This window comes from Panthera uncia (assembly GCF_023721935.1).
Source record: "Panthera uncia isolate 11264 chromosome B3 unlocalized genomic scaffold, Puncia_PCG_1.0 HiC_scaffold_1, whole genome shotgun sequence".
Classification (NCBI taxonomy): domain Eukaryota; kingdom Metazoa; phylum Chordata; class Mammalia; order Carnivora; family Felidae; genus Panthera; species Panthera uncia.
In genome coordinates this window covers 116,860,149-116,887,559 of record NW_026057582.1, presented here as the reverse complement: position 1 = coordinate 116,887,559, position 27,411 = coordinate 116,860,149, and the positions used below count along the sequence as shown (strand labels likewise).

At 36.4% G+C, this 27,411-nt stretch overlaps 1 protein-coding gene and 1 non-coding gene across 2 annotated transcripts in view; one reads left to right on the top strand and one right to left on the bottom strand.

Annotated features, from left to right (window-relative positions):
- The window catches only part of OCA2 (OCA2 melanosomal transmembrane protein), a 481,450-nt gene that overhangs the window by 109,894 nt on the left and 344,145 nt on the right, over nt 1–27,411 (bottom strand). The window lies entirely within an intron of this gene.
- Nucleotides 26,752–26,858, top strand: LOC125910463 (U6 spliceosomal RNA). The gene has a single exon (XR_007453973.1). It is a non-coding gene; the product is annotated as a U6 spliceosomal RNA (small nuclear RNA).

Sequence of the window (27,411 nt, the reverse complement as noted above, 5' to 3'; positions counted from 1 at the left end):
GGCTTCTCTTTGCAAAATCTGCTGATGGTAACCTCTGAATGACATCAAAGCATGCCTACCCACCCTTCATGGAGGCTGTCAGAAAACACAGGCACAAGACTCTGGGGTTAGACACAAAGGACTTGCTACTCATGGCTCAACAAGCAGTCTGAGCATTAGCCTGTCTACAGCCAGATCCCAGAGCCTCAGTTTCTACTGGGCAACTCAAAAGGGTCAGGCAACACTTGCACTTGCACTGAGCCATGTCAGAAGAGGTATTCAGAGCATAGGGAACTCATATCTATTATAGGGGACAGTGAGTATCCCTGCCTTTTTCTCCAAATGGAGAACACTCTGTATTTCAAGGCTAGTTGTTGTACCAAGATCCTTGTAAAGGTAGTCTGTACCAAGCTTCCACAACAGTAATCAACAGAGTGTATCCATCACCCAGCAGAGTTAAGACGTTCTGCCCCCAGTCTCTTCTCAGGTGAGGCTCTCACTTAGAAAGCCTTTCCCTTTTTTCACTATTATGTAACCATAGTTATCTTCCAAGCCCCGCCCCCAAAGTCAAACCTGTGAGTTCAGGCCACAGAGCTTCCACCAGGCTCACCATTCCTAGTGTCTCAGTCCCCTGATGATTAATTTCAAACCTATGTTAACCTGTCTATATTTTTAGCTTTCTTTGCTTGTGTATATGACACTCATCCAAGGTGTAAGCGTCTAGAAAGAAGGGTCTATACGTGAACTTGGGAGATCTTTGTAAGTAGGGCACTGAACTTTTACATCCTTGATATAAGATACATATATGTATGTATACATATGAATAATTGATATTTTAACTCTGATAATTCCTAGGAACCGACCTTCTAATAAAATGACATATTAGGAAATATGATTCAGAAGTCACATTTCTAAAACCTAAAAAGTGTACATCTAATTTCTTAAGGAAGACTAAAAACATCAATTCAATATTTAATGACACACCTACTATACTAAACATTAAAATATTTTTTAAATATGGTCTCCTCCCCCAAGAAGTTTACAATATAACAAGGGAAAAGTCATGTAAAATGAAGGTAAAATGTGATTAATGCCATAAAAGAGTTGTCATTCTCAACAAACTAAGAAACCCCAGAGAACCTTGGATACTTCTGAACATGGCAGTGACATAAGCAGATGTTTAAGTCTGACATAACAAGAGGTTGCTTTAGAGGTTACATTCATGTAACTGAATGAAAGTCTGCTGAAGACCAGGGAGAAAGCTGATGTGAGGCAGCTCTTCACTGGTCACTTGCATTTCTGAATATCTTATAAGCAGAATGGACTGTCTTTGGTCCAGACTACCAGATAAGGATCAATCAGATTAAATGAGGTTATAAGGGTGGGGCTCTAATCCAACAGGGCTGGTTCCTTGAAAGAAGAGAGACACCAGACACTCTCTCTCTCTCTTCCATGTGAGGACACAGCAAAAAGGAGGCCATCTGTAAGCCAAGAAGAGAGCCCTCACCAGGAACTGAATTAGCTGGTACCTTGGTCTTGAACTTCCAAGCCTCTAGAACTGTGAAACACAAATTTTGTTGTTTAAGCCAGCTACTCTATGGTATTTTGTTATAGCAGCCCAAGCTAAATAATATAATTGAGAAAAAATATTTTTAAAATCTTTTCACATTTAGGCCATTTATTTCAGAAAGGTTTTGAACATTTTGTGGAAAAGTTCAAAATAATAACATTAACATTAATATTCCTGTCTGTATATGAAAATTAATGTATGAGACTGTGATCCTTTAAGTTGATCATTCTACCTAACATGGAGGTCTTAGGTAAATTATAGCAAACGTCCCATTTATAACATTAATGTTACTGACATAACCAAGATTCATAGCCAAGAAGGATAAGCTAATTATTGGATCATGCTTCTCTTTAATTCTAAAATCTCATCTTTTAGTCTAAACAACTTATTCCTTATGACTTGATCTCAGGTGATGACAAAACATAGATTCCCACCCTATAAATGACAAAAGTTAAGCATATTTTTAAATCAAGTTTCACAAAATCGTACAACCACTGTGGAAGACAGTTTTGCAAATTTTTACAAAGCTAAATGTAGCTTCATGATACAACTCAGCAATCATGCTCCTAAGTCTTTACTCAACTGATTTGAAAACTCATGCCCACAAAAAAAGCTGCATAATATAAATCTGCACATTTATAGCAGATTATTCATAATTTATTCATAATTTCCAATAACTGGAAGCCAATTAAATGCCCTTCAGTGGGTGGATGGATGAACAAACCCTGTATATCCATACAGTGAGATAAAGTGATGCAGTGAAACAAGCTATCCAATTAGCTATCAAGCTAAGAAAAGACATGCATAAATCTTAAGTGCATACTGTTAAGTTGGGGGAAAACAGTTTGTCTTAAAAGGCTACAAACTATATTATTACATTTATATGACATTCCAAAAAGACAAAGGTATAGAAATAGTATAAAGATCAGTGACTGCCTAGGATTATGGGGGAGGGAAGGATAAACTAAATAGAGAAGCACAGGGATTTTTTTATATGGTAAAATGGCACAAAAAGTGAACCTTGATGTATGTAAATTTCCAAAAATCATTTATGATGTCAGGGGATCCTAGACTGTGACAAAATAATCTAATCGCATTATAAATGTATGAAACAGCCACACTGGCAGGCGGAGGGTTGCTGATCTAAATAACTAGAAATGAGTGTAGTTTATAAAACTAAAGGGAAAAGGAATTATACAAAAGCACTGGACTCTAGTAGATAAAGCTGTTGCCCATGGGGGTACAGGCTAAGAAGTCTGATATTGATATACATGTGTCCTGGAATTGAAAAATTAAGTAGCTAGATGGCAGATGGTGAGAGTTAAGGCTCATGTTGGAGTGAGAGGTTACAAATAAGCAAGGAGTAGGGCTAGAGTTAGCCATACGTTAATGAATTAGAGTTGGAGACATCAATGTGAACTCCTGTTTAACTTAATACAGAAACAGACGGTTGTAAAGGCACCTGAGTGGTTCATTTGGTTAAGCGTTTGAGTCTTGATATGATCAAGAGTCATGATCTCACAATTCATGAGACTGAGCTCTGTATTGAGGTCCATGTTGACAGTTCGGAGGCTGCTCAGGATTCTCTCTCTCTCTGCCCCTCCCCTGCTTGCATGTGCACATGTGCATACACACACACACACACTCTCTCTCTTGCTCTCTCTCAAAATAAATAAAAAGAAACAGATGGTTGCATTAGAAATAGTTATAGACCTGTGTGTGTGTGTGTGTGTGTGTGTGTGTGTGTGTGTATATATATATATATATATGTTAGTATACATGCCTATATTTCCATGTTCTATCTGCTGAGAGGGTCTAGAATCAATGACATCCCAGTATCAATGAAACCACTGAAAGCTCAGATCTCATTTTCTAATACCATTCTCCAATTTTAAAAAAAATCAAAATAGGTGCCCCTGGGTGGTACAGTCTGTTAAGCCGACTCTTGATCTTGGCTCATGTCATGGTCTCATGGTTCATGAGTTCAAGCCCCGCATCTGGCTCTGCACTGATATTGCAGATCCTGCTTGGGATTCTGTCTCTACTTCTCTCTGACTCTCCCCCACCTTTGCTTTCTCTCTCTTTCTCAGAATAAATAAACTTAAAAAAATCAAAATAAAAAAATAATAAAATAAAATAATAAAAATAAAATCAGGGTTCATTGAAGAAATGGCTGATACTAGGACTGGAGTAGGATATACAAGATGACCCTATGGCATATTGTAATGCTAGAAAATGAGGAAGAGCTCAAAGACACACACAATAAAACACAATGTTGGGATATATCAGTGGGACACAGGAGCTAACAGAAAGAGCTCCCAGTGGCCAAAGCTGGAATAAACTGAGTAAAAAATAAAGTAATATTGCATCATCAAAGTGTAAAATAAATACCCATGAGTCCATACTTATAAAAATAAAATGACTGAATAAGTGAATAATTCAGAGTGAATAAATAAATCTATGTAGAAGAATTCCGAATATGTTCTATAGATACTCCACCCTGGAGTATAACTCCACACCCTGTAAGTGTGGTCTGTATACAATAACTTTATTCCAAAGAGGACAGTATGGGGATGGGGGAGGAACTTTGCAGTGGAGAAACTTGACAATCATTAACTACTTCAGCCCAGGGATCAAGTTAACGTCAATGGTTGTAAGTCATGTTGATAGTGCATATCCTTGACATGAGGTGATGAAAATAACACTTTAAAGCTGTGGTCTTTCTCTACAAAACCCATAATCCCTGTATAGGCATGAGAATAATGTCAGATGAATCCAAGTTTCAGTTTTATCCTGTAAAATATCTGACCAACATACATCAAAAGTGCCATGGGCACTGAAAACAAGGAAACTCAAAATCTAGCACAGCCACAAAGAGACTTAAGAGATATGCTGATTGCAAGTATTGTGGTCTCCTGGATGGGATCCTGGAACAGAAAAAGACACTAGGGAAAAAATAAGGTTATCTAAATAAAATGTGGACTGTAATTTTTTTAACTCATTTTCCTTTTTATTCAAAAATGGCCTCAAGGTCCATTAACTGAAAAAGTAAATAGATTGGATATATAAACTATACACAGAAGAATAATTTCTCAGTATTCTGGTTATTCTTCATTGTTACAGACTTTAAGTAGCAACATGCCTTTGGGATTAACTATCTACTAAAACATTTCAAGACACTCTAACATAAGTAATCAAAGTTGTATGGATATTTTGTCCTGGATTGCTGGGTCAGACAGCAAAAGAGAGAAATACAAGCTGACTTGTACGTAAATGCAGAATCTCTCCTTCTGCCAGAAAGAAAACAATAATCTCAAAACAATGTCTCAAATGATTTGTCTTTGATACTCCATAATTTTTTTAAGTGCAAAATTCCTTTCAAATTCTATGCCATCCAAAACTCACAACAACATGGGAGAAGCAGTGGTTTATATTTACTTGTTTTGGGGGGGGTGTTTTGTGTGTGGTTTTTTTTTTTTTGGAGAATTTATGTACATTCTTGAGATGGCTATTTATTTTAACAAAGGTAAGCAAGACTAATTAGTTCATTTTCTAGTAATGCTGCTACTGTCCCTGAAACATTAATTCAAGATAGTTGCACAAGGCAAGAGAGAAATTTAACTGACAATATTCAGTTGGAACTACACACATTCTCTCTCTCACATGTAAACACAGGCACATAAATGGACATGAATACACACACATACACATGAGCATATGCTCAGGCAAACACATGGATGGATACATGCAAGAACACTTATACACACACTCACACACAGTTGTACATGTGTGCACATCAAATCACAATGCAGTTCATGCGTGTGTATACATACATACATGCACACCTACATATCTATACATGTGCATGCATACATGTGGGCCACAGGTATGTGTTTGTGATGTTTGTGCATGTGTACACACATGTGAAGAAGTGCACACAGGCTCACATACATACATGTACTCACCCACACATGTGCACACACAAATACCATATAAGCACATTTACAAATGCACATATATAAACTCACACGCATACATACACATTTGTCTATGTATTCTCATGCACACTATACACACACGTAAGCAGACATGCACACTCTCATGCACATTTACACAGGTTTACAAACACATGCATACAAGTAGCTCCCCCCACACACACACACATATTTGCAACCCAGTATTTCCTTGTCTGTATCTTAACAAAACCTATTTGCATATTTTGAAGTACTGTGGATCTGGCAACTTAACTCTCCACTATAGTGTGAAAGTAGCCATAGACAATATATCACTGAATGAGCGTCTCTGTGTTCCAATAAAACTTCAGTTAAAAATAGGTGACCAGACCATGGTCCATCAATAGAGTATAAATGCAAAAGTAAGTATACATATATATCAATGGGATTATTACAAACTGAGCATGCACTGTCATAAAATATGACATTACTAGCACCCAAAGTCTCTTAATAATTTCTTCTAGTTATCTCACTCCCCAAGAGGAATCACTATTCTATTTTCTAACAGCACAAATTAATTTTTCTATTATTTGTACTTTATGTAACTGAAATGACATATGCTCTTTCGTGTCTGACTTCTTTCACTCTAAATCATGTTTCTGAGATTCTTCAATATTGTTACACATTATATACCTAATTTGTACTGCTAGTGTTACCATTCTAGTATGTTTTTAAATGGAAATAAAGTTGTGTTTCTGTTAGGAATATACCTAGGAGTGGGACTGAGAGTTCATAGGGTATGCAAATGCTCACCTTTAGTGGATACTATCAAGGTACTTCCAAAGTAATGGCAGCAATCTACATTTCCACTAGCAGTGAGTGTACATGAATTACAGTTGCTTCATATCTTCACCAACATTTGCTACTTTTTGTCTTTTTCAATTTAGTCATTTAGATGAGTATGTGATAATATGGCAGTATGGTTTGTATTTGAATTTCCTGTATGACTAATGAGTTTCAGAATCATTTAATATGATTATTGGCTACTGGATATCTTCTTCCAGTGAAATGTCACTCAAATGTTTTGCCAATTTTTCTATTGGACTATGTGTATGGAGATTATGATTGAGTTTTAGGGGCTCTTTATATATTCTTAATACAAATTCTTTCTTGGATGTAAATATGTTCTCCCACTTTTTAGGTTGCTTTTCATTTCACTTTCTTAATAGTAAATTTTGATGATCAAAAGGTCTTCAATAGAGTTTGATTTATCTTCTTTTTTCTTTTATGGTTAGTGTCTTCTGGGTCCTGTTTATTAAATGTACTATTGTAAGTTCACTAATATTTTTTGAATGTTTCCCTTTAAAAGATTTACATTGTGCCTTTCACATTTAGATCTGAAATACATATGGAAATGATTTTTGTGTATAATGTGGCTAGGAGTCAAGGTACATTTTCTTTCCATATAGATAATCAATTGACAAAGCACCATCTATTGTAAATAAAGTCATTTCATTACTAAACTGCCATATAAACTTTGTGGTAAATCAAAGAATGAAAAGCAAGTTGGGTTTCTTCCCAGGCTCTCTATTCTTTTCCACTTAATGCCACTAAACTGTTTTTCTGTCTTTGCATCGATACCACACTGTTCTCTTTATTAGAGCTTATAATAGTTATTGATATCTACTAGTATTGCTCCTCAAGCATTGTTTTACTTATATGTTCGTTAAAAAAAAAGGAAGGAGGGAGGGAAGAGAGAGAGAGCAGAAACAGGGAGGAAGGGAGGCAGGAAGACTGGCTGTAGATCTAATTGAATTAGTCATATAGTGATAATATTGATGAATTTATTTGCTATTATAATGAGTTACTTATTTTTCCTCAAAATAATAAATCTATCAGAGATAAAAATTAATTAAGTCCATGTTTACCTACTGCTGAACAATGAGTCAACCCAGGGAAAATCTAACCATATAGCTAAAGATAAAAAAAAATTAACTAGAATTTTTTCACTTTTTAGTCAATTATCTTAGCATTTTGTGGATAACATCTCTATTATAACCACAGTTAATTTTTAAGTGATTAATAAATTATTCAATTAAAAAATGAATGAACTGAAAAAACCTTTATTCAATTACAGAGTTAGCACTTTTTCTCCACCTATACACAAATCATCCCTAAATTCTATATTAGTTCATAATACTACTAGTTATATTTGAAACTTTTAATTAGTTCTATTGTTACAATGAAAATAAAATGTAATGTTGACTTATTTCCTAATCAAGATGCTCATTTAAAAAAGCATTTTGAGGCAACAAAATGATTCACACTGCAATATTAGACAGCCTGAAGTGTATATGAATTTGAATTAAATGGGATAATGAAACTCATCAATAGCTTTACACTATAAATAGGAACCCAGGCACATTTCTTAAACCCATAAACTCAAATGGTAATCTGGCTGCTCCAGTATCAAAATAATCTTGAAACCACTTTTAAAAATGTGTTTGTACTTTTATTTGTTTTTATCCTTAAGATGCTGTAAAGTATGCAGCCTTCAATATGATGCACAAAATAAAAGAAAAATATTATCATGACATTGAGTTTAGGTTAGCACATAAAAATATGCTGATGTAAAATGAGGAAATAATTTAAATAGAATGATACACACTTATGTAAAATTAAATTGTCAAAACCTTAGTTTTTCTTGAATAAATAAAATTTCAGTATAAAATCTAGATTGTTAAAAGATCAGTTATTTGTTGGTTGGCAATTTCAAGTCTAAATATTATAACAATGAAGTATCAAATACCTAGTCAACTCTCTCTTTGTATGTAAAGTAAGCTATTGTCTGACTTCCCACTTGAAATACTTTAATTTTTGAAGCAAAAGTGTTAGATTGAATGGACCAAATAATTTCTCCTCTATAATTATCTGTACATCCAAATCTCATAAAAAATAACACAAACACGATGAGCTACAACTTCACACCTTCTAGGATGGCTATTATCAAAAACACAGTAAATAACAAGTGTTGGCGAGGATGTGGAGAAATTAAAACCCTTGTACATTTCTGGTAGGAATGTAAAATGGTGTGGCCACTGTGGAAAATAGTATGGCAATTTCCCAAAAAATTAAACATAGAATTACCATACGATACAGTAATTCTATTTCTGGATATACACCCAAAAGAAGGTAAAGCAGAGACTAGGTCACACATATGTACACCCACGTTCACAGAAGCATTGTCCACAATAGCCAAAAAGTAGAAGCCACCCAAATGTCCACTGATGACTGAATAGATAAACAAAACATTAAATATTCATACAATGGAGTGTTATTCAGCCTTAAAAAGAATGGTAATTCTGATACATGCAACAGTGTGACTGAACCTTGAGGACATTATGCTAAGTGAAAGAAGCCAGACACAAAAGAACAAATACCGTATGAATGCACTCAAATGAGGTACCTAGAAGGGTCCAATTCAAAGAGACAGAAAGTAGAATATGGTTGCCAAGGATAGAGGATAGGTGAGAAAGAGAAGTCATTATTTAACAGATACAGTTTTAGTTTGACATCATAAAAATGGAAATGATGGTAGTAATGTTTGCACAACAATATAAATACACTTAATGTCACTTAATGTCACTCAGCTCACACTTAAAAATGCTTAAGATGATAAATTTTATGATATATATATATATTTTTTACCACAATAAAAAAGCAAATACACACACACACACACACACACACACACACCAATCAGAGGTAATTTCTGAAAGTATTGTTACTAACTCAAATATTTGAGACCCAAGCTGTCTCAAGTAGTTATGTGTCAGAGGTCCCCCAGACCACCTTTACGTTCAATGATTCACTAGGAGGACTCAGCATATAGTCATACTCGGGGCTACTATTTATTATGGAAAAACAAAATCAGCACACTTCCAAGAGTCCTCTTTCAGTCGAGTCCCACAGAGCACACTTAATTCCCCCTGCAAAGAGTTGTGACAATATAAGTGAAGTGCTGTCTACCAGGGAAGCTCACTAGAGACTTAGCACCCAGAGTTTTCACTGAGGGAGTCACTTAGGCACCTCCACCTAACATGCATCCAAGTTTCAGAACCCTGGAAGGAAGCAGGTGTCAGCAGAGACCACATTGCTCAAACAGTTCACAGACAGGAAGGCCTCTTGTCAGGGAATGATGACAGCCCTCCCAAAATCCAGATTCCTAGAGGCCAGGTGATGGAAACCTTGCAACCAGGCCTTTCTAAGGACAGCAATAGGTTTTGTTCTATTAGCTCTTTTCTGCATGTAGCACACTCACCTAAAAAGCTACACAATTTTTCTAAAGACCACTTCACATATGAGTCAAGGTCTGTGCCATAATTGAGTTTTGCAAGAGGGTAATTCTCATAGCCTCTCTGTTGAGGTGGGACCTCAGTGGACTATCAAGAGTATATCTGGTCATCTCACCTACATGTGGCATTAATCACAAGTGACATGCACAAAAAGTGAAGATAACAAGTATTCTCTATACTCATGAGTGGCCCTGTTGGGGACCAATTAAGAATTTAAGAATTTTGGGGGCACCTGTGTGGCTCAGTCAGTCGGGCATCCGACTTCGGCTCAGGTCATGACCTCACGGTTCATGGGTTCAAGCCCTGTGTTGGGCTCTGTTCTGACAGCTCGGAACCTGGAGCCTGCTTCAGATTCTGTGTCTCCCTCTCTCTCTGTCCCTCCCCTGATAACACTCTCTCTCTGTCTCTCAAAACTGAACAAACATTAAAAATAATTTAAAAAAAGAATTTAAGAATTTTAATTAAGATCTAATCTGTGTCTTAAACAATCAGCAATCATTACATTGTCATTACATGACATAATCATCATTACATTAGACAAAATTGAAAACTGACTCTAGATGATTCTCCTAATTAAGAAATGACTGCTTGGTGACTTGATTCCTTGAAGAAGGCTAACATCCCTGCCCATCTGACCAGCACTGAAGAGGGCAGCCCCCTCAGCACCAGCTGTGGGCATCTTCCTCCTTCCCCATACTTGCCGGAGGCCCAGGCCATTGTGTGTCTACTCTTGCCTAAGAACACATGTTAGGAGGCAAATGTAAATTCAGTTTCCATGTTGAAGGGTTTCCTCCTTCATGGGACAGGCTACTTCTACTCTGTGCTGTAAGAGACAATAGTTGTCAGCCCCCAGGGGCTTCTTGGGGAGTATGAGCCTGCACCTGCTTCAAGGCTGAGTAGCAGTGAGGAGGCAGGGAAGAGGCCAAGATGTAGCAGTGGATGGGGAGGGAACTCTATGCAGACAGGCAGATGAGTGTATGGATACCTGAGGTGTCGTGACAACTGAATTTGTATAATAGATTTGCCTTCTAAATTCTATTATATCTGGAGAGGCCAACATGGCAGAGAAATAAGGGGATCTGAAGTTCCCTCATCTCATAAACAAAGCAGTGTTGAAACTAAAAGACTTTGAACTCCAAGAGTCCAGAAGGAAAAGAGACAGTCATGCTTCCAGAGACCCACCAGGACAAACTGATGGGCCATAGGTTTATGACTGCAAACTGGGAGAGACAAAATGAATGGAGGGGAGGGATCTCCTTCTGTGGATAAATAAAGGGAAGAAAAGGAGAGGCTGGGGAAGCATAGGACTACATCTGAAAAAGAAAAAAACCACGGACCAGCAGGGAGAAAGATCAAATCTCTAACTGAGGGGCATTCTCCAGACTGGGGATGGCTGCCCAGATTGTGTACCTGGGGAGGAGGGGAGCCAACCTTGGGTTTGGTGGCTAGGTCAGGGGTGCAGTATGCAGTACAAGAAAGTGATTGATCCCCTTCCTGGATTGCTGTGGGATAGGACAAATCCCGCCTGCAACTGCCAGCCTGGGACAGCATATCTGGCAACATGGAGTGGCACTTCCCCAGTACTGGGGCACACGGAGCAGGAGTTTGAACCCCAGCCAAGTGCCAGGGCACAGGAGTCAGTAGAGTGGGACAAACCACCTTGTTTGCATCTACAGCACAGTGAGTATGGCTCGAACAAAGTGGTTTGGGACACCTGATTGGTGGAGGAGAGACTGGGGTGTTGCCCATTTTTCTCCCCATCACCAACAAGGGGGGACTTCAGCAAATGGACAGTGGGACCCACAGTGGAGGCGGTACCCACCTACACCAAACCACACCCCTCCGCTCCTGGTAACTGCCTATCTACTGGAGTGGGATTGACGCTGGTGAACCAGATGGCCCCTCCTCCAGACCAGCACCATGGCATTGCCTGATTTAATTCTCAGGACAGTTTTTTTATATAGATATGTTCTTCCTTCCTTTTCTCCTTATCTCTTCCCTCCTTTAGTCTTGTTACTCTGGTTGTTGGTTTGTTTAAGCAGACATATTTAATCCATTCTCTTGATACATATTCCACACCTCCTTCTTTATTCTCCATTCTCTCTCTCTGGATTAAGCCATACAATGTCTCTGTCTGGAAAACATTATTTTCTTTTTCATTTTCCCTGCCTCCTATTTTATTTTCCTTTCTTTCTCTCTCTGGATTAAGCCCATAGTTGTTCTGATCAATTTTTATTCTGTCTTTTTCCCTGCCCCTGTCATTTCCCTCTTTGAATGGGATAAAGCCTCTTTCATCAGCACCACCTCCACCTGTTGTTTACTTGTAGCTGGTGTTTCTGGGTTTATTTTTTTGTTTTTGTGTTTGTGTGTGTGTGTGTGTGTGTGTGTGTGTGTGTGTGTGTGTGTGTTTGAGTGTCTTTGTTTTCTGTTTGTTATTTGTTTGCTTGCTTGTTTGTTTGTTTTCCTTTCCAGGGCTACTTCAACCAACAAATGAAAACACACCTAGTGGAGGGCTCAAAAATCACCACATGTAGGTAGATAAGGTAACCAAAGTCAAAACAACAGAGAGCAAGTAACATTCTCCAAAAAACACCTCCTGAAGAGCCAGGCTCTGGACAGTATATGAACCTTCTTTAATATAGTAGTATTCACAGGTGCAGGACAAACAACAACTTCAGAACACCTAAGGGACAGAAAACTAGCCAAAATGACAAAACAGAATAATTACCCACAAAAGATATTCAGGAAGAAATTACAACTAAAGAATTGCTAAAAACAGATATAAACAATATAACTGAACAAGAATTTGGGTAATAGTTATAAGATTAATTGCTGGACTTGAAAAAAGCATAGACAACAGCAGAGAATCTATTGCTACAGATCAAGGAATGAAAAATAGTCATGATGGATTTAAAAATGCTGTAAATGAGGTACAAAGTACACTAGAGGCGATGACAGCCAGAATTGAAGAGGCAGAGGAGAGAATATTTGAAATAGAAGATAAAATTATGAAAAAAGAAGAAGCTGAGAAAAAAAAAGATTAAAAAAATTCTGTACCATGAGGGGAGAATTAGAAACTAAGTGATTCATTCAGTGTATCAGAGAAGTTCCAGAAGAAGAAGAGATAAAGGGGCAGAAGGTGTATTTGAACAAATCATAGCTGAGAACTTCCCCAATCTGAGAAGGAATCAGACATTGAAATCCAGGAGGCACAGAGAACTCCCTTCAGACATAACTTGAATTGATCTTCTGGATGACATATCATAGTGAAACTGGAAAAATACGAAGATAGAGAATTCTGAAAGCAGCTAAGGATAAACAGGACTTAACCCACAAGATAGACACATAAGGGTAGTAGCAGACCTATCTACTGAAACTTGGAAGGCCAGAAAGGAGTGGCAGGAAATTTTCAATGTGATGAATAGGAAAAATATGCAGCCAAGAATCCTTTATCCAACAAGCCTGTAATTCAGAATAGAAGGAGAGATAAAGGTTTTCCCAAACAAACAAAAAATGAAGGAATTCATCACCACTAAACCAGCCCTACAGGGCTGTGTGAGTATCACAAAGGGGGACCCTGTGAGTATTGCAAAACCACAAAGGACCAGAGACATCACTACAAGCATGAAACCTACAGATAACACAATGACTATAAACCCATATCTTTCAATAATAACACTGAATGTAAATGGACTAAATGCTCCAATCAAAAGATATAAGCTATCTGAATGGATAAAAAAAAAAAGACCCATCTATTTGCTGTGTACAAGAGACCCATTTTAAACCTGAGGACACCTTCAGATTGAAAGTGAGGGGATGGAGAACCATCTATCATGCGACTGGAAGTCAAAAGAAAGCTGGAGTAGCCATACTTGTATCAGAGAAACTAGATTTTTTTAAATATTTATCCATTTTTGATAGAGATACACAGAGCATGAGTTGGGGAGGGGCAGAGAGAAAGAGAGTCACAGAATCCAAAGCAGGCTTCAGGCTCTGAGCTGTCAGCACAGAGCCAAACATGGGACTTGAACTTGTGAACCATGAGATCATAACCAAAGTCGGATGCTTAACTGACTGAGCCACCCAGGCACCCCCAGAAAAACTAGATTTTAAACTAAAGGCTGTTAAGAAGAAATGAAGGGCATTATATCATAATTATGGGGCCTATCCATCATGAAGAGCTAACAATTATAAATATTTATACACCGAATTAGAGAGCACCCAAATATGTAAAACAATTAATCACAAGCCTAAGCAATCTTATTGGTAAGAATGTGGTAATTGCAAGGAACTTTAATATTCCACTTATGGCAATGGACAGATCATCAATAAAGAAACACGGAATCAGTAAAGAAACAACAGCCCTGAATGATACACTGGAACAGATGGACTTGACGGATATATTTAGAACTTTTCATCCAAAAGCAGCAGAATAGAAATTCTTCTCAAGTGCACATGGAACATTCTCCAAGATAGATCATATATTGGGTCACAAAACAGTCCTCAATAAATACAAAATAATTCAGATCATACCATGCAAACGTTCAGAACACAATGTTATGAAACTTGAAATCAACCATAGGAAAAAGTGTAGAAAATCTCCAAAAGCATGGAGGTTAAAGAATGTCCTACTAAAGAATGAATAGGTTAACCAGTCAATTAAAGAAGAAATTAAAACTTATGTGGAAACAAATAAAAATGAAAACACAACAGTCCAAAACCTTTGGAATGCAGCAAAGGCAGTCCTAAGAGGAAAATACATTGCAATCCTGGCCTATCTCAAGAAACAAGAAAAGTCCCAAATACAAAATCTAACAGCACACATAAAGGAACTAGAAGCAGAGCAACAAAGAAACCCCAAGGCCAGCAGAAGAAGAGAAATAATAAAGATCATAGCAGAAATAAACAATATAGAATAAAAAAACCGTAGAAAAGATCCATGAAATGAAGAGTTGGTTTTTTGAAAAAATAAAATTGATAAACCCTAGCCAAACTTCTCAAAAAGAAGACCCAAATAGATAAAATCACAAATGAAAATGGATTTATCACAACAAATCCCTCAGAAATACAAGCAATTATAAGAGAATACTGTGAAAAATTTTATGTCAAAAAACAGGACAACCTGGAAGAAATGGACAAATTCCTAAACACTCAGACACTACCAAAACTCAAACAAGAAGAAATAGAAATTTTGAACAGACCCATAGCTAGTGAAAAATTGAATCAGTTATCAAAAATCTCCCAACAAGTAAGAGTACTGGGCCATATGGTTTCCCAAGGAAATTATACAAGACATTTAAAGCAGAGTTAATACCTATCTTTTTCAAGCTGTTCCAAAAAATAGAAATGGAAGGAAAACTTCCATAGTCATTCTATGAAGCCAAGATTACCCTGATTCCTAAGACAGATAGAAACCCCACAAAAAAAGGAGAATTACAGGCCACTATCCCTGATGAACATAGATGCAAAAATTCTCAACAAGATACAAGTAAATAGAATTTAACAGCATATAAAAGGAATTATTCACCATGATCAAGTGGGGTTCATTCCTAGGCTTCAGGGCTGGTTCAATATTCACAAATTAATCAGTGTGATACATCACATTAATAAAAGAAAGGATAAGAACCATATGATCCTGTCAATAGATATAGAAAAAGCATTTGACAAAATACAATATCCTTTCTTAATAAAAACCCTCAAGACAGTCAGGATAGAGGGAACATACTTAAACATCATAAAAGCCACTTATGAAAAGCCCACAGCTAATATCTTCCTCAATGGGGAAAAACTGAGAGCTTTCCCCCTGAGATCACGAACATGAGGGATGTCCACTTTGACCACTGCTGTTTAACATACTGTTGGAAGTCATAGTCTCAGCAATAAGACAACAAAATAAAATCAAAGGCATCAAAATTGGCAAAGAAGAAGTAAAACTTTCACTTTTTACAGACGACATGATACTCTACATGGAGAACCTAAAAGACTCTAGGACTGATACATGAATTCAGTAAATTTGCTGGGTACAAAATCAATGTACAGAAATTGGTTGCATTTTTTTGCATCGATAATGAATCAACAGAAAGAGAAATAAAGAAACTGATCCCATTTACAATTGCAACAGGAACCATAAAATACCTTGGAATAAACCTAGCCAAAGATGTAAAAGATCTGTATGCTCAAAACTATAGAAAGCTTATGAAGGAAATTGAAGAAGCTACAAAGAAATGGAAAAACATTCCATGCTCATGGATTGGAAGAATAAAAATTGCTAAAATGTCAATACTACCCAAAGCAATCTACACATTATATCCAGTCCCAATCAAAATTGCACCAGCATTCTTCTCAATGCTAGAACAAACAATTCTAAAAATTGTATGGAACCACAAAAGACCCCGAATAGCCAAAGTAATATTGAAGGAGAAAACCAAAGTGGGAGGCATCATAATCCAAGGTGTTAGCCTCTACTACAAAGCTGTAATCATCAAGACAACATGGTATTGGCACAAAAACAGACACATAGATCAATGGAATAGAATAGCGACCCCAGAATTGGACCCACAAATGTATGGCCATCTAATATTTGACAAAGCAGGAAAGAGCATACAATGGAAAAAAGACAGTCTCTTTAGCAAATGGTGCTGGGAGAACTGGATAGCAACATGTAGAGAATGAAACTAGACCACTTTCTTATACCATACACAAAAATAAACTCAAAATGGGTGAAAGACCTAAATGTGAGACAGGAAACCATCAAAATCCGAGAGGAGAAAGCAGGCAACAACTTCTTTGACCTCAGCCACAGCAATTTCTTGTTCAATACATCTCCAAAGGCAAGGGAATTAAAAGCAAAAATGAACTATTAGGACCCCATGAAGATAAAAAGCTTCTGCACTGCAAAGGAAACAATCAACAAAACTAAAAGGCAACTGACAGAATGGGAGAAGATACTTGCAAATGACATCTCAGATAAAAAGCTAGTATCCAAAATCTATAAAGAGCTCACCAAACTCCACATCCAGATACAAATAACCCAGTGAAGAAATGGGCAGAATACATGAATAGACACTTTTCCGAAGAAGACATGAGATGGCCAAAGACAAATGAAAACATGCTCAACATCACTCATCATCAGGGAAATACAAATCAAAGCCACACTGAGATACCACCTCACACCAGTCAGAGTGACTAAAATGAACAACTCAGGAAACAACAGATGCTGGTGAGGATGTGGAGAAATGGAAACCCTCTTGCACTGTTGGTGGGAATGCAAACTGGTGAAGCCCCTCTGGAAAACAGTGTGGAAGTTCCCCAAAAAATAAAAAATAGAGGGGTGCCTGGGTGGGTCAGTTGGTTGGGTAGCCTACTACAGCTCAGGTCATGATCTTGTGGACTGTGAGTTTGAGCCCTGCGTCGGGCTCTGTCTTGATAACTCAGAACCTGGAGCCTGCTTCTGATTCTGTGTCCCCCTCTCTCTCTGCCCTTTCCCTGCTTTCTCTCTCTCTCAAAATAATAAACGGTAAAAAAATTTTTAAATTAAAAATAGAGCCACCCTATGGCTCAACAATAGCAATACTAGGAATTTACCCAAGTGATACAGGAGTGCCGATGCATAGGGGCATGTGTACCCCAATGTTTATAACAGTGCTTTCAACAATAGCTAAATTATGGAAGCGGCCTAACTGTCCATCAACTGATGAATGGATAAAGAAGATGTGGTTTATATACACAATGGAATACTACTTGGCAATGAGAAAGAAGAAAATCATGCCATTTGCACCCGCATGGATGGAATTGGAAGGTATTATGCTGAATGAAATAAGTCAGTCAGAGAAGGACATATATCATATGTTTTCACTCATATGTGTATCTTGAGAAACTGAACAGTAGACCATGGGGGGAAGAGAAGGGAAAAAAATAGTTACAGAGAGGGAAGGAGGCAAATCACAAGAGACTATTAAATACAGAGAAAAAACTAAGGGTGCATGGGGGAGTGAGGGAGAGGGAAAATGGGTGATGGGCACTGAGGAGGGCACTTGTTGGGACGAGGATTGGGTGTTGGATATAAGCCTTTTGACAATAAATTATATTCATAAAAAATAAAATAAATAAATTCTAATATATCTAAGGAAATAAAATTATTTTCTGCCTCTGAATCCTAGACAACAACTAGGTAGGAGAGCTAAGATTATTGTAGAGGAAGCCAGTTGGGACAGAGAATGGACACATAATCTGCAAAAGTCATCATCTGGAGAATATTTTTTTATATATAGGCCTGTAAGAATTTGTGCCAATGTCCACCATAGATGTCACGCAGTTACCTGCCCTTTATACTGCTTCTCAACTGTTGAGTCACAGTTCTCTGGAAGAAAGTAGAAAGTGTCTCCCCAAAAAAGCATTCTGGTTTCATAAGGTATGTCATGGGACCAGGTAGTTTTCTGAGTGCTCTTACCTAAACTAAAGAGTGATTATATTCCATGCTTGCAATAGCATGCTAAGACAGGAGTAGATCATAGTCTCATTTTGCAAATGAGGAACTATAGCACAGATAAGTCAAGGAACCTCATCATTCACACAGAGTATTAAATAGTAGGATAAGAGTTCAATCCCAGGTACAAGGCTCTCAGCTATTAGACTGTGCTTCAGATAATTAGACTGTGCCTCAGTCTAAGCATGAAGTGGGGTAGTTAAGAGGGTAGTAGGGCATCCCATAGGTCAGGATGCATCTGACACTCAGTGCAGACTGAAACATGGGCCTGAATACCATTGGGTGCTGCCTCTGCCTCTCCTCTCAGCCTCTCTCTGCACATTTCATTCTTCCTTTCTCAGCACATGAGAATACATGCATGACAAGCTCCTGCATTCATGCCTCTTCTGTGGCTCTCAGACTCAGGCCCAACATCACATTCCCAGGAAAGGAACTCAGGCCCAAATCCCCCCTTACCAGTTAAATGATGTCACCTTGCAAGTGGGGTTGGCTTGGACAGTTTCCAAGCTGGTGGAAGACAACTCTGTCAAGATGTATCCTGAAATATAAGTGGCCTAACACCTTGGGACATTCTGCATAGTTTAGTGTCCCCTTAAAGACTCACAAGACATATTAGCATATTAAGAGCTGAGACATTTTGCAGTAAGAATTTGCTTTGTTTACCCACATGAGTCCAAAACTCATTTCAACACACTCACTTTGTGACCCTTCTGTTAACATCTTAGAGAAGAATTCAGTATAATTCTCTGTAGGAAGCCCTGTGTGCATGAGCTTCCCTGACAAGATTTCCATGTCCTTCAGGAGAGAGGCCTACTGCATGTGGTTGGACAATCATACAGAACCCAACCAGCACAGCATAGTAAGAGGCCTCTCACAAATGTTTATCAGTATATTAGACTCAGCTCCATCTCTTTGGACATGGAAAAATATAATAAGACAATAAGCCCAGCACATCTGACAATTACACAAACCTAGAAATTTAAAGTAGCCAGCAATGAAGAAATAGTACAATGCTGAAGGAGCTGACCAGCCAAGAACTAGAAAATCAAAGTATGATTTAAATTTTATAAAAAGAAAGTTAAATCACAAGAGATCTTGTAATTAATTCTCAAAAGTTGTTATTGAGCTACATTTTGGAAGGAAGATCCTAATACTCAGGCAAATGTGAGTTTACTAGAGAAAAATGGAAATTCAGGAGGATACCACCTTCCAAAGAATGCTGACAGAGCTGGGGACTGTGATGAGTACACCAGTCAAATCCGACCTGGGTAGTAGTTGTACTACTTAATACTTAGTTTATTCCTTATGATTTAAGAAAAAAAAATAAATTGAGAAAAACACAAAAGAAACCATTAAGATGCTGTAAATTTGTTCATAATACACAGCTGATTGGAAGGTAGAAACAAAACCATTTAAATTCTGAAAAGGGAGAATAGTTTATTTTAAATTTTGTAGAAAACTCACAAAATACTTAAAAACTGTGGAAGAGATAAATATAGAGATACTTAAAATATGCATAATCATTTTGTTTTAATCAAGAGAAAAGTAAATAATCTTTTTAAAAATGTAAATTCAGATTTCTGAAATTTGTTGTCCATTCATTCACTTTTTTGCCTTTTACATACTGATAGACTTTTCACAATCTTTTTTTTTCTTTTTTTTATTTTTGAGAGACAGAGCATGAGTGTGGAAGGAGAAGAGGGAGAGGGGGACACAGAATCAGAAGCAGGCTCCAGACTCTGAGCTGTCAGCACACAGCCAGACGCGGGGCTCGAACCCACAAGCCATGAGATCATGACCTGAGCCAAAGTCGGAAGCTTAACCAACTAAGCCACCCAGGTGCCCCCAATCTTTTTTATATAGAGAAACAAAAACACTTGAAAGTGTGGTTGGTTGCTAGATAAGATGATCTTATCTTAGTGCACAGGGCACTAAGGATTAATTGCCAATCGTTTAACTATAAAATAGACTTTGCTGGACTTGTGACTTGAACTTGATTTCTTTTTTCTTATGACTTTCATACTGCTCTGTGCAAGCAATGGGTAGAAACTTAAGCTGCATGTAGATAAAGTGAGGTTATAGCCAATGATAAATTCCAAACCTGGACTAACATCAGGGTCACTTCTGCACCCATCCCCTATCTCACTCTATGTCCACTCCTACTCCCTTCATGACCTTTCTCCACAGGCCAAGCACTGAAGTCCATCCTCCTGTGAAGGGCCACACCCTCAGCTAGCTGTCTCTGTTGGGGACTTCCATACCAACGTACCCAATGGGTTCTCTTCACTGGTCCTGAGGTACCTTCACACAGCCATTTTGGCCTGGCCTCTCCAAAAGCAGGCTCTCTTAGGGGCAGGGACTTCACACCCTATGCATTTCTCACTTTTTTACTTCAAGCTTCACAGACCATCTCAGAGCCAGAGGGAGGAATTTATAGAGAAAGGAAATTTCTGCATAAAACATTCAGCTATTCCTAGTAAGTTCTAGAAGTACTGCCAAGTATAACTGGAGACTTGTATGCCCCAAATAATCACAGGTTGGAAAAATCACAGTGCTTTGAAGCTGAATGTAACATCACAAACCCCATGTTATCAAAAATATCCACCAAGATAGTAGAAAATAAGGCGATGATTTATCTGGAACAAACTGCTATTCCATGTCTGGAAAGATGGTTGCTTAGAATAAACTCATCATAAGCAGAAGTTGGGAGTTCTTGGAAAGTTCTCTCTGAGGTTGCATACTTTAGGAAGGAGACATGCTTTAGGGTTCTCTGTAGCATTGGGTAATAGCAAAGAACCCCAATTGCTGGGGTTCTGCCACCCATTGAGGGTGCTAGAAGATCCTCTAAGATAGAGAAATTAGAGGACTACTGGTCCCCTTTCTGAGTGTTATTCTGAAGACAAATCTGTCCTACTGACAGGATTACTAATGAAACACAGAGCTCGGCAATGCCCAAGAGAAAGAGCAGCTTACATCTGGGGAGGCAGCAATCTAGGGAGAACAATCAAGGTGGCATGTAAACAGGCAACTCCCACTGACTTAAAGTGAAGGAAGAGTAAGACAGATATGGAACAAAGGGGTCATTAGATAAATAAATTTATTAGATAAATAAATATATATATCAGGACAAATGAAAGATATTTTTTGGAATGCAAGGAATTAGAGCACATATCTGAGTACCTGGTTACTGCTTCTCACCTAGAATTTGGAGTACCAGATGCTCACTTCCCAAACTCCCTTGCAGCTAAAACAGAGTACATGGCCTAGGCCAAAGAAGACCTGTTCAAGGGGCTGGTCACAGCATTAACAGCAGCAGCAACATGGAGTGTCCAGGGGCAGATGGAATATGTGAACTACAGATATGGCCAACTTTGCCTTTGTACCTGTACCTATATCCTCAGCATCATCCCTATTGAAAGCAGGGAGCCAACTTCAATGGTAGCATCTTCCATTAGCATCCCTGATCTATAGATAATAGGCACTAAAAACACTTGCTTATCACATCCCCACTCAGCTTTCCATGTTGACTTGTGTAGAAGATAGATAGTTCCCAAAAGCAGTATGAGTATCTGAACCAGCTCTGTGCTGACAAGCTGGGCTCAGATCCTGGAGCCTCCTTCAGATTCTGTGTCTCCACTCTCTCTGTCCCTCCCCTGCTTTCTCTCTCTCTCTCTCTCTCTCTCTCTCTCTATCTCTCTCTCTCTCAAAAACAAAAAACAAAAGACATAAGCATAACAAATAGATATTTGTCAATAAATCTTATACATGTGCAGGAAATAAAGCTTTTGGGTGGGACAGTCAGCATGAACAGTACCAGTGACTATACTTTACTTCCCTTCATTTTAAGAAGGCAGCACAACATTCGATATAGGGCATGTGGATTTGAAGGAAATATACACAATTTTGGGGTGGCTATGCTTACATACTTGTCAGATGACCCAAAAGGCTATCTCTGAGTTAGATAGTAGAGAATCAGAACTTTTTTTAATCATATGAAACTAATTTGCACAACTATGTACATTTGAAAACATGGATGGAAATATAATTTAACAGAACTGACTAAGGAAGAGATTGAAAATCTAAGAGACTAATTTCCAAAGAAGCTATGAGAAAATAAACTGTAAAACAGATACCTTCTCCCCCAAAATAGAAGTCTCAGGTCCAAATAATTTCATAGGGAAAATTGTACCAAATCTTTGAAAAACAGATAAGCCCAATGCAATTTAAATTGTCCCAGAGAATAACTAAAGAAAGAAAACTCTCAATATTATGAAATACAAGATTGACTCCAAAATCTGACAGAGTATACAATAAACACTACATGTTGGGGTACCCGGCTGGCTTAGTTGGGAAAGCTTCTGACTCTTGATCTTAGGGTTGTGAGTTCAAGACCCACATTGGGTAGCATACTTAAACAAACAAACAAATTTTTTTAAAAAAAAATACATGTTAACTCAGTTATTAATGTCCATATAAAATTCCCACATAAAATATTAGCAGACTGAATCCAGGTCACATTAAAAAATATACTATGACCAAATGATAAAGATATCCACTAACATCATTGCTATTTTAACCTTGTACTTGAGCTATAAACCAATGCAATTAGAGGGCAGAAAAAAAGCAAAATATAAAAACTGGAAATAATAGGTGAAACTGTCATTTAATGGTGATATGTGCTCCTAATATTTTATAATTTAATAAAATATTAGCATACAATATTAATAATCAAAAATCAATAGCTGTAAAATATGAAAACTGCAATCAGAAGATAAAATGGAAAATACAATTCCACTTACAATTGATATTAGATGAGCAAATATACTATGGAATAAACATCATGACTGTGTAAATCAGATGTGGAAAAATTTTAAATATAAATTATAATTGAACAACAAAATGTTTTTTTAAAAGAAAAAATTGATATTAAAAAGATGTCAATTATCTGAAAGTTAATTCAAGCATTATTATAATCCTAATCAAATTAATAATTGTTTCTATTTTACTTATATTTATTTATTATTTATTTATTCATTTATTTATTTGTTTGTTTATTTGTTTACTGAGAGAGAAAAGTGCCTGCGAGTGCAAGTAGGGAAGAGGTAGAGGAAGAGGGAGGGAGAATCTTAAGTAGGCTCCATGTTCAGTGTGGAACTTGATTCCAGGCTTGATCTCACAACCAAGAGATCATGACCTGAGCCAGAATCAAGAGTCAGATGCTTAACCGACTGAGCCACCCAGGTGCTTCAAGGTTTTTTGTTAATTAATCTAAAGGAGCGATTCTATAACTCATCTGAAAAGACAAATAAGAATAGCCAGAAAAAAACATTGAAACGGAAAAGTATAAAGGGATATTTGCCCTGCCGTATAGTAAAACATTCTATAAAGTCTCAACAAAGTAAACCTTGTGGTAATGCCACACTGAACTCATAAAACACAGTTGGATGTCCACAATATACCCCAAACCCCACAGGAGTTTTTTACATCATAAAGGTGGTACATTAAATCAGTGAGGTGAAGATCAACATTTTGTTAAAGAATTTGGGGAGACCTGGGTACCCACCTTGCAAAAGATGAGTTAGATCCATTTCTCACACCATATACAAGAATACATTCCAAATAGATCAATAACTTAAATATATAAAATGCAATCACAAACGTCTTGAAGGAAACTAAGGGAAAATTGCTTTATAACATTAGAGTAGACAGACCTTTTAAATTATGACTTAAAACAAAAGAGGTGCCTAGGTGGCTCAGTCACTTGAGTGTCTGACTCTTGATTTTGGCTCAGGTCATGATCCCAGGGTTGTGGGATCAAGCCCCACATCAGCCCTCAGCATCACATCAATGCTGAGCATGGAACCTGGTTAAGATTCTCTCTCCCTCTACTCCTCCCCCAACTTTGCTCATGTTCTCTCTCTCTCTCTCTCTCTCTCTCTCTCAAAAAAAAAAATATATATATATATATAAATATAAATATATATACATATATATAAATATAAATATATATAAATAAAAATATATATATAAATATATAAATTATATATATATATATAATAAAACACAAAAAGACTGATGAATTTAACAGAATAAAGAAACATAAATGACTTTGCATGACAAATTTAAAAAGAGGAGGTGGTGATGGCAGGCAAAAGGCAAAAGAAAACTAGGAAAAGTATTTTTAACTCAAATCACAAAAGATTCATCTTCGTAATTTATAAAGAGCCTTTAAAACTCATGAATGAATGAATGAATGAATGAACAAACTCAATTTAAGAAGTCTAATACTGCCACATAAAATGTAGAAAAATATGAAGAGTTCAAAAGAAATAAAGCTGTACCTTAACTTGTAAAAAGGTATTCTACTTCACTAATTTTAATAGAAAAGCATTCTCATAAATTGCTAGTTAGAAAGCAACTATAAACTGTTATGCGGAACAATTTAACAATATTTATTAAATTATAAATGTATTACCCTTTAATCCTGAAATTCCACATCTAGGAATTGATATATGTACAGAGTTACTCATTACAATGCTTTCTCCTTTTTACCTTCTAAAGAGCACAAGTTTGGAAATGACTTAAGCACCCATTAATAAAAATTATTTAAATAAACTATATTCTATCCAGACAATGCATTAACATATAGGTCTTAAAAATGAACATACAAAAAAGATGAGGAAATTCTCTAGGGAGAGGTCTTAGGATATATAGTATGGAGGAAAAAAGCAAGATGCAGAGCAGCACATATAATGTGCTAACTTACATATAAGAAAGTGGGGTGAAATAAGGATATACATTTAAGAGTTTCCTCTGTCTGCAGAAAAGTAGACTGGAAAAAGGACAAGAAAGTAATAAAAGTAGACATGAGGAGGTGGAGAGAAAGTGAAATAAATGGTGATAGGCTAAGAACAAGACTTCTCAATGTACTACTTTTTCTAATTTATTTAACCATTTGAATGTATTACCTATGCAATATAAAAAAAGGAAACAGCAATAAAATTGATTAAAATAACTTACATAAAATTAAGAAATATTCTAAATAACCCCTAAATTAAAAAAAATAAAAATGAATGGTAAATAGTATAGAAAGTGATAAAATGAAAAACATTTAATACACTTCATGGTACACTGAAAAGGTACAAAAGGTGAAATATAAAAATATTTTTATTACTTTTTACCTTTAAAGGGCTGAAAATAAAATATTTAACACTATAAGATAATAAAAGAGCACAATAAATATTGTTTACAAAAGGGGTCGATTAAGATAAAAAAATGAAAATAATGTAGTACAAAAACAAATTATGTAAAGAGTAAAAGGCGAAAATCTATTTTCTGAAACCTCAAATACAAATATAAACTTCTGGGATGCCTGGGCGGCTCAGTTAAGTGTCCTACTCTTGGTAAGACTCAGGTCATGATCTCAGGTTCATGGGTTTGATCAGGTCAGGTCATTATCTCATGGTTCATGGGTTTGAGCCCCCTGTCAGGCTCTGCACTGACAGCACAGAGCCTGCTTGGAATTCTCTCTCCATCTCTCTCTGCCCCTATTCCACTCGTGTTCATTCACTCTCTCTCTCTCAAAATAAACTTAAAAAAAAAAATACAAACTTCTAAGAAGTTTCATTAAAGAAAGAATACATATACATACATACATACATATACATATATATGTATAATATCAGACTATTTTAAAATTATATGGGGTGTGTATTTCCACAGATAAGGAAGATATGACCATAAATTTAAAGACAGTAAAGAATTTAAAGCTATTTCCTAGCAAAATGTAAGACATCAGATCCAAATGGATTTACCATTCCATTTGTAAAAAGCTCCTTGCTTCATTTGATGAAACTAGAATAACTGTAAAAACCTAATGTGGTAAAAAAAGAAAAGTTGTGACCATATTTACTTATGAACATAGATATAAAAATTCTGATAAAAATCATTCAAAAGGAAAGGGAATATACCAAATAAGACTTATTCCAGAAATATAAGAATTACCTGATATTAGAAAATCTGAAATACGATTCATTACATAATGAATTAATGGGGGGAAAAATCATATAATTATATCAACAGATGCACAAAAAGTGTATAATGAAATGCAGTGATAATTGACAAAAAAGTACAATATAACTAAAAACTACTTACAAACTAGCAAAAACCAGCAGTATATTTAACAGCAACATGCACAATTACAATTAAAAGCAGGAAAATAAGAATATTTGCAGTAACTACTATTTGGCACACTGTTTTGGAGATTCTGATACATAAAATATGAACAGAATGTTCTTTTTAAAAAGGTATAAATTCTGAGCAAGAAAGGAAAATTCTATTTACAGGTGATATAATTATGTTCCTAAGAAAATACAAGAAAACTTAATTTTTAAAAAACGTGAGAGAATCATACTTGCTTCAGCAGTACATATACTAAAATTGTAATGCTACAGAGAAGATTAGCATGGCCACTGTGCAATGATGACATGCAGATTTGTGAAGTGTTCCATATTTTATATAAATAAATAAATAACATGAGAGAATCAAAAATATCAGCCGAATTCAAGATAAACAAAAAGCCATCAATCAGTTTTTCCAAGGCTGTGAATCAAGAGTAAAGAAAGACATAAATTAAAACAACTGAATTTACAACAGCTAAACAAAAGAATAAAACATCTAGGAAAAAGTCGAAAAGGTCCAAAATCTACATATGAAGAAAGAGCAAAACCTTATTAAAGCAAGATAGAATATCTTATTAAAGCGAGAGGTGAATTAACAGAAATAAATCAAATTTCTAAAAGTAAGGATGTTCTATTAGTATAACGTCATTTTTAGTCAGAATCTCAATTTTAATATAAATAACAGAAGTTACTTTGAAAAGTAAATGATTCAGAATGAACAATTATTTTCAAAGTAGTAAGTTGTCTTACAATATTGTTAAATTATTTTTTGCACTTTTAAATCATTATACTATACTATTTTAAATATCATACTATATGGGCAGCTTTATAATGATTTAAAAGTGTGTATATATATGTATATATATATATATTTGTGTATATATATATG